General features: G+C 37.9%; 1 pseudogene; it reads left to right on the top strand.

Moving 5' to 3' along the window:
* The first annotated feature begins 1,379 nt into the window (after positions 1 to 1,379).
* Positions 1,380 to 3,771, top strand: LOC116889355 (annotated as a pseudogene).
* Positions 3,772 to 8,627: the final 4,856 nt, after the last annotated feature.

The raw sequence follows: 8,627 nt of genomic DNA, 5'->3' as shown, positions 1-8,627 counted from the left end.
AATATAAATTCCTTCTCTAGCTGTCTTAAATGTGGTAAATATTCAAGTACATTGATTGATTAGGTTATTACCCACTTAAATCCTAGCAACTATGAGTTTACTTTTATTATGTCCCTTATTATGAACAGATATATTCTAGAAATATAGTTTACTTGTAGAGCCATTCATTAGCATGATAAAGACCCAGAGAAATGGTTCTAGCATGGTTAAAGCACTACCTAGCCATAATTCTTTTTAAAATAATACCATGAAAAAATAATTTACAAGTATCAATTCTCAATCTTAAGCTAGCTGGACTCTGGTGCTGATATACTGCTCTGAATGCAATGAATGTGTTCTTACACTTGTGTCTAGGCATCTGGGTTTATGGTGATAATTGTTCTAGGTATCAATTTCTTAGTTTTGTTTTGGCTTATTTTGTTTCATTGTTGATTTATAGGTTTTGGGAGGGCTATTTTTTCCTTGCTTTCCATTTCCTCCCTGGTACTATAGCCAAAGTGACCTGTACTTGAGTAGGGGGGGGGTCTCTGCTTGAGTTGAACTTTGAGCTTCTGATGGCCAGGATGGCACACAGAAATGACTCTACTAAGCTTAAAAAATCATAGAGCTTTACTTAAAAAAAAATAAGAACAGAAAAAAATGAATTATTTTAAATGTTAATTCTGAATCTTAGCAAGCTTTCATTCACTTCCTCTTTGACCCATTATTTCTCAATAACAAAGTTCATTATTAGGCAAAGGGAAACATTTGCGGAAGCATTACACCCACTGGAAGGTAAAACTTTAGGTTGGACAGAATGGAATGATGTGGCTAAAAAAAGATGTTCCATTCTTATATAGGCATGTGATACAGACTACAAGATACTCAAGAGTGTCTTGTAGAGAAACCCAATTTTATTGATAATTATTTTTTTTTTTTGCTGAAGAGCCTAAGAAACAGAAGTCTGATGAATGAAAATACTTTGGAGAAACAAAATTTGTTATAGAAAACATACAGTATTTTCTAGGCTTCCATTTTTGAAGTAGGGGAGGCAGGTCTCTTTAAGAGTATCTATTACATAAGCACATTCTTTTAGGAAGAATCTTGGATAAATCACAAGATTCTGCCAGAACGAAGGCAGGCTTAGGGATTCAAGTGCTCCTGACAGAGGTTTGTTAGTGACAGTTCAGTAAGGGTGCATTGAGAAGCATTAGGGTCTTCTACCTGAGTAATCCTAATGATGTTCGGCCCTTTCTTAGCCTCTGCCTTTCTTTTAACACCTGCTCTCTTGTGATTTGTTTCAGAATTGTGACATCATCGACATTCCTTGCCAAGGTAGCAAGGAATAGTAACTTCTAGATAGACTACAAAAAGCCAAGGTCTTCACTGGGATGTGGCCTAGTGAGGCAAAGCCAGAGATCATTATGGATGACAAACTTCATAGTGTAAAAGTCTTTGTGTTGGTGGAAGATGAGCAATGGAAAATCATAGGTGCAGGACAAATTTCATCCAAATACATTGAACGGCTCCAGGGTGTGTGCCTGCTTGTTCACTCAGAATCAGACGGCTCACAGATTATGGAGTGCAAGATATATCCTAATGTACCCTATCACAAACAACGAGTGGAGATAATTGTTTGGTCTGAAGCTAAGAACCATGGCATGGCAATATATTTCCAGGAACCAAGTGGTTGTCAAGAAATCTGGGAAGATATATGCCAAGTTCAAGGTAAAGATCCAAGTGTAGAAATCACACAAGAAGTTACGGGTGATCTGGAAACTTTTGCAGATCTCCTGCCAATAGGGAATCTGTTTGAAATGCCAAACTGTGAACTCAATACACTTGAACATATTGCAGATTTATTTACTTTTGTTGATAAAACACCAAACCACAGGGAAAGGATGGCAATTGTCTTGGAAAAAGGAAGTTACATTAAAAAATTGCTACAGCTTTTCAACACCTGTGAAAAACTGAAGAACATGGAAGCCCTTACACTTTTTGAATAACATCATTAAAGGAATCCTTTTTCTAGATGATACACGTTTGCTTAATATCATGTTTTCTGATGAATTTTTCATGGATGTGGTTGGATGCCTTGAATATGACCCTGCTTTGGATCAACCAAAGCAATACAGAGAATTCTTGCTTCAAAATGCAAAATTCAGGGAAATTATGCCAATAACAAACTCCCAACTTAGGCAAAAAATACAAGAGACTTACAGAATGCAATATGTTTATGATATTGTGTTGCCCGCACCATCCATATTTGATTCAAATCTTCTTTCTGATCTTAATTCTATGATTATTTTCAACAAAAGTGAAATAATTACCATGCTTCAGGATGATGAAAACTTTTTGCTTGAAGCTCTTTCTCAGTTAAAAGATAACACTGTAGGTTATGAAAGATGGCATGAATTATTATTATTCTTCAAGGAATTCTGCATATTTGCTAAGGCATTAGAGAATCAAGAGAAAGATGAATTACTGAAAACACTAATAAAGTTAGGAATCATGAGTGCTCTGAAAGTTTTAGTACACATGCATGATTACCAAATACAAAAAGCTGCTCTAGATATATTTCCTTATCTAGTAGAATATAATCCATGCCTTGTTCGAGAGTATCTACTGGAAGAAGCTCAGGATAGTGAAGATAATGATGAGCTTCTCATTAATGTAATGATCAAACAATTGATCTATGATGCTGATCCTGAATTTTCAAAAGACATCATTTTGCCAGCAGTTCTCCGTGCTCTTCTTGATCCAGAAAATATGCATGTCACAGCCAATGGATGTGAAAAAGCAAAATTTCTCAATTTCTTCTATGCACGTTGCATGGGTAACCTCATAGCACCAATTTTGTCTACCATAGTGGAAAATAACACTGATGATAATATGGTTAACATCTGTCCTAATTATCAAAATGCACAATTGCTGGGAGTAATTTTAGAAATACTTACTTTTTGTGTACAATACCACTCAACATATATGAAAAATTATATTTTGAATAACAACTTGCTCAGCAAAATCCTGATGCTAATGAGTTCAAAGCATACGTTTCTGATTTTGTGTGCTGTCCGGTTTATGAGAAAGATTATTAGTCTTAAAGACGAAATTTACAATCTTTACATAATTAAGAAAAACCTGTTTGAACCTATTGTAAATGCTTTTATGCATAATGGAACTCGGTACAATATGTTAAATTCAGCTATTATTGAGCTATTTGAATTTATAAGACAAGAAAACATCAAGTCTCTTATTGCAAACATTGTGGAAAACTTTTTTATTGCTTTTGAATCAATTGAGTATGTCCAGACATTTAAAGGGTTAAAAACTAAATATGAAGAGGAAAAGAAGAGAGAAAGTGGAATAAGAAGAAATTTATATAATGTAATATACCAGAAAATATATTGCAGACATATCAAAGTTATGGAGTTAAAAGTCAAGGCAGACATATGTTGTAGAGAAATCACAGAAGAAGAAGGAGCTATTCTACCAATGGGAAAAGAATTTCCAAGTCATTATGACATAATCATGAAAATTAAAGAGACAAATGAAAATGAAAATGTAATAGAACACCCAAAAAGCAATGAAACTTCTAAATGTTCATCATCTCGTGGTGATGCTTCTGCTAACAAAATGAGTATGGTTCACTGCAGCAGCCTGGTTCCTTTAGTGGATTACCCATACGATACTGATGGTGAGAGTGATGATGATCCTTATGGTAATGATGAAAATGACGATGAAGACAAAGACAACGAGCCCCTGAGTAAAAGACCTAATCTTAGTTCATAAAATCACATGAGGCCTACAACTCTTAGCTCAAATATAATTCTATAAATACCACAAACTGAAAAATCTAGTTAAAAAATCTTTTGCCTATTGACGTTTAAATATAGTAGTATACAGAGCCAAAATAATGAATAAGAGGCCTCAATTTTATACAAAGAAAACCTCCCATAATATATAGATGCATAGTATAAAATAAAGAGCAACTGACCGATAACTTCTTATCAAGAACATCTTACTTTACCAACATGGTTTGGGAGGATGAAAGAGTTTGATAAAGTAATACATTTTTTACTAAAGTCTTTATATTAGAAGCAACTACAAAGGTTTTATTGCAAAGCCTACTTTCAAAAAAGGATCTAGAATTACATTTATCCATAAACTGAAGTTTGTTTAAAATATCTTTTGTTGCATTGAAGGCAAAGTTATATTAATGCAAAAGTAAAGTGAGACTTTTCAATATTTCTGTGAACATTTAACATAACTTCAGCATTGTGAATATTAATAGGAAAAACATTCAGTGTAATTCAGTATGTATTTTCATGAATAAAGTGATATGCTTGATCCTAAAGGAGCTGTTTTTAATGTACTTATTTTTACATAAGAAATGTCAAATATCAGTTTCAGTAGAGTACTCTCCCTGATGGTTTTCTGTAGGATCTTCATGGGATAAAACAGAATAGATCAAATATCCAGTTTATGAAAATTAATGAAGCTTTGCCTTTTTCCTTTGAGTAGTAGGTACATAGTAGGATACACACACAGACACAGGCACAGACACAGGCATAAACACACAGACACATACAAAGAACCATAAACACACACAGCATTATATATTAATAGAGAAATATTACCTTTGTCTTACAGTATGAGAGTATGCAATCCATCTTGGTGGGGAGTAGACTGTTAGATTTTGAGATCTAAAATATCCTGTCACATTACACCCATAATCAACTTGCAATTAGATGATTTCTGAGGTTCATTTCAATTTCTCTTTTTACTTAGTGTTGGCCATCAGCCAGTGGTACAGGGTAACATATATTCAAGGTTGGTCTTCCAATCTCAATTATCCCAGCCTATAAACTGCTTTATAAATATGCCAAGAAGTTTGTCTCCTAAGTGTAGATTATGGTAATTATTAACTATCACTAATTAACCTTTGCCTGCTTAACACACAAATATATAACTATGTAGGTATAAACTTCTGCAATCTCATACCTCTCACACAGTGTATTTAGTCTAAATGTTAAACACACCTTAGTCTACAATGGTTTCAACATTGTTCAAAACTGTAAGGACAGAGTCTCTTCTGAGACCCATTCTTTGAATTGTGAGGTCTCAAACCATAAAAGAAAGCATATCAGTAGCTTACTTCTGGTGATAAAACACATGACAAAAAGTATATGGAGGCTAGAGAGATGGTTCAGCATTTAAGAACATTTCTTTTTAGCTGCATTTGATTCCTAGCAACCTGATGGCAGCTAAGAAACAGGTATAAGTCCAGTTCCCTAAGGCATGCTGTCAACTTTTGGCCTGCAGTTGCATTTCATGCATGTGGTACACAGTCATACATACAGGCAAAACACAAACCCATGTGTGTGTGTGTGTGTGTGTGTGTGTGTGTGTGTGTGTGTGTATACATATGTCTACATATATATAACAGCTATATAGTGATAGGTAGATAGATAGATAGATAGATAGATAGATAGATAGATAGATAGATAGATAGATAGATATTTGTAAAACTAAACTCATGGATGAAATACTTCCATATGTGGCAGTAGTGACAAGGCAACATTTTGTCAAGAAGAAAGCTGTTAATCACATTTTATCTACATACAAGCATGAGAGAGAAGAAAGAGAGAGACAGACAGAGACAGAGACAGAGAGACATGGTTGAAGCGAGAGGGAAAGGAAGAGGCAGTAGAAGAGGGAGAGGTGAGGAAGAGAGGGAAAATTAGAAGTAAGTGAGTCTGTTTGCTCTCAACAGCAATCTTCAGTGATGTTCTTTCTTTAGCAAAGCTTCACTTGCTAAAGTTTCCATACCCTTCCCAAACAGTGTCAACAAACATGGGTCAAGTGTTCAAACACGTGGGAAAATGATGTCAGGACACCATATTATACCTCCTGTCCTCCATATGTCCTTCTAGCTATGTCACAATGATGTGATGTAACTAAATTTTTCATTGGAAGGTAAAATATACAGATACCACTAAAGACTAACATGTTGAACGAATGATTTCTATTGGGGTTCCTTACAGAAATATGGGTTAGCAGAAATGACAGAAAGACAGCTGCATCACCAAAGCATATCCAAGCAAGGGCAACCAGTCACAAACACTGGAAACATAGGGCATATTGTACAGCCTGAGAGCAGCAAAACAGATTGAAGAGTGTCATTTTCATGCAACTCAGTTGGCCTGAATCTCTTTCAGGCAGCTTGGTTGTTTTCTGCTTCTTGCAAGCAACAGACCTGGCATCAGAATCTTCTGTGAAGGTTGCTTTGTCTGAGAGTGAAACTTAACAGCATCTTATTACTTATCGATTTTATTCTTTATATATACTACATCCTACGATAGGTTTCCCTACCTCCACTTCACCCAGCACCCTTCCCCATCTCTACTCTGGCCTAAATCTAATCATCTGTTTCTCTTCAAAAAAGAGCTGGACTCCCAGGGATATCATCTGACCATGACATAACAAATTACAATAAAACAAGGCCTATACTCTCATCTCAAGGTTGGACAAAGCATGTCAGTATGAAGAAAAGATTCCCAAAATTAGTCAAAACCATCAAAGACTTTCTCCAGCAAGGTCCATAGAAATCAAAATCAATTTAAGTAACAGCACAGACCACTGAATACCCCATGGCCTCACAAGATAAAATGGACCACAGATAAAAACACAGCTCTCGGGCACAAAACAGACCACAGATCTTATGGCTCTTGCAGAAATGGTTGTGATGACATCCAAGGCCATGTTGATGTCCTGTGTTCCATGATACAATGAATACCATGGTACCTTGGTACCACTGTACATGGATGCCAAGTGGCTGTCTGTAGCCCATGTTAGGATTGAAATCCTTGTGGATATCCTAAGTCTATGCTACCACCAGAAGACTTGTTGAAGTCAGAGGGTAAAGCTGCCACCAGAATTCATGTTGAGGTGTATGGCCTGGGCTATGTCTTGAGATCCTGTTGATATCTGAGGTCTGTCTTGCTACCTGTGTTGATGTTGGTGTTCATGGCCTTGTAGCAAGGGCACTGTTGATGTCCAGGACTCATTTTACCACCAAAGGCTATGGGGATGTCCATTGGCTGTAGTACTACCAGAAGACATGTTGATGTTCATGGACCATGCTGCCACCAGAAACCATGTGGAAAACTATGATTCATGGAGTCACTGTCTATGAAGGTAAAGGAAGATTCTTTGGCAGTGGTATTAGTGAATGAAGAATCAGAGTGGAGAATGAGATACACAGAAGGCTTCTTTGTCAACATCCTCTTTTACATACCAACCTGCCAAAAGTGAACTATATAGATAGCCATTAGAAAGAACTCTTAAAAATAGTAATAGGAATGCTGGTGTATAGCTCTTCACAGGTGACAGATTCTTGTGGGGGCAGGGGTTGGAGTAGAGAAGGACTCAGTTTTCTACTAGAGGCTGGACACTGGGAGTTAGACCATGCTCCACTGAGTATATAAGTAACACAAATTTGACTGGGTGTTGCTTTACTCACCCCCCTTTTCTTTTATTCTTCTTTGATTTAAGGGAAGGTCACAAGGGTTAGGATACACATGGGAGGAATGAGAAGTCAATGTGATTCAGGTATATTAAGTTAATTTTCCTAATTGTCAATTAAATATTGTATTAAGCCTTCTGGTATGAACCAGTGCCCTGAGCAGACCTTGAACGCTAGCTCTGCACCCACTTCTACAACACCCAGAGGGAGCCCAACTACCAGATGCTCTGAAAAACCAAGGATCACAGGAGAGGCCACAACACTTGCCCTAGAGTAACTGGGAACCCCAGTATCCAGGGACACAAGTGTCTCCACCCAGTCAGGGACACACAGGTCCCTTCCAGTCTGCACCAGTGCCCTGAGCAGAATTTGGGTACTGGCTCTGTACCTACTCCTATAACACCCAGAGGGATCCTGACTCCCAGGTACTGTGAAACACCTGGGATTACAGGAGAGACAACAACATCTGCCATAACACCTGCCTCAACATCTGGAGTAACTGGGTTTCCCAGGATCTAGGTTCACAGGTACTCCTGTACAGCCAGTGGCATGGGTTCTTTCCTTTCTGTACCAGTGCCCTGAACAGACCTTGGGCACTGGCTCTACACCCAGTCCCACAACACCCAGAGGAAACCCAACACCAAGGTGCTCTAACACTCCTAGGATCAGAGTTTGAACTTGCACTCAGAGTAGACCTGGGGCACTGGCTCTGCACCCATGCCTACAACACCCAGAGGGAGCCCAACTCCCAGGAACTCTGAAATGCCCAGGATCATAGGAGAGGCTACAACTTCTACCCCAACACCCTTTGTAACTGGGTCCCCAGGAGGCAGGGATGCAGGAACCCATGCCCAGTCCATGGTACGAGTTCTTGCTGGTCTGAAACTGGACCCTGAGCAGCCCTGGGTGTTGGCTCTGCATTTACTCTTATCAGATGGATCCTGATTCCCATCTGATAAGAATGGAATTCCTATGAAATGCCCAGAATCAGAAGATCACAGGGGAAGCTCGACAACCAGGAACACTGGAACTTTGACACACTAAAGATCACAGTTGAGGCCACATCTTTTCCACCATATAGCAAAACTGGGACCCAAAAGGAATCAGGGAAACTCAAATC

This window comes from Rattus rattus, chromosome X, assembly GCF_011064425.1.
Source record: "Rattus rattus isolate New Zealand chromosome X, Rrattus_CSIRO_v1, whole genome shotgun sequence".
Lineage (NCBI taxonomy): Eukaryota > Metazoa > Chordata > Mammalia > Rodentia > Muridae > Rattus > Rattus rattus.
This window is presented reverse-complemented; position numbering and strand designations above follow the sequence as displayed.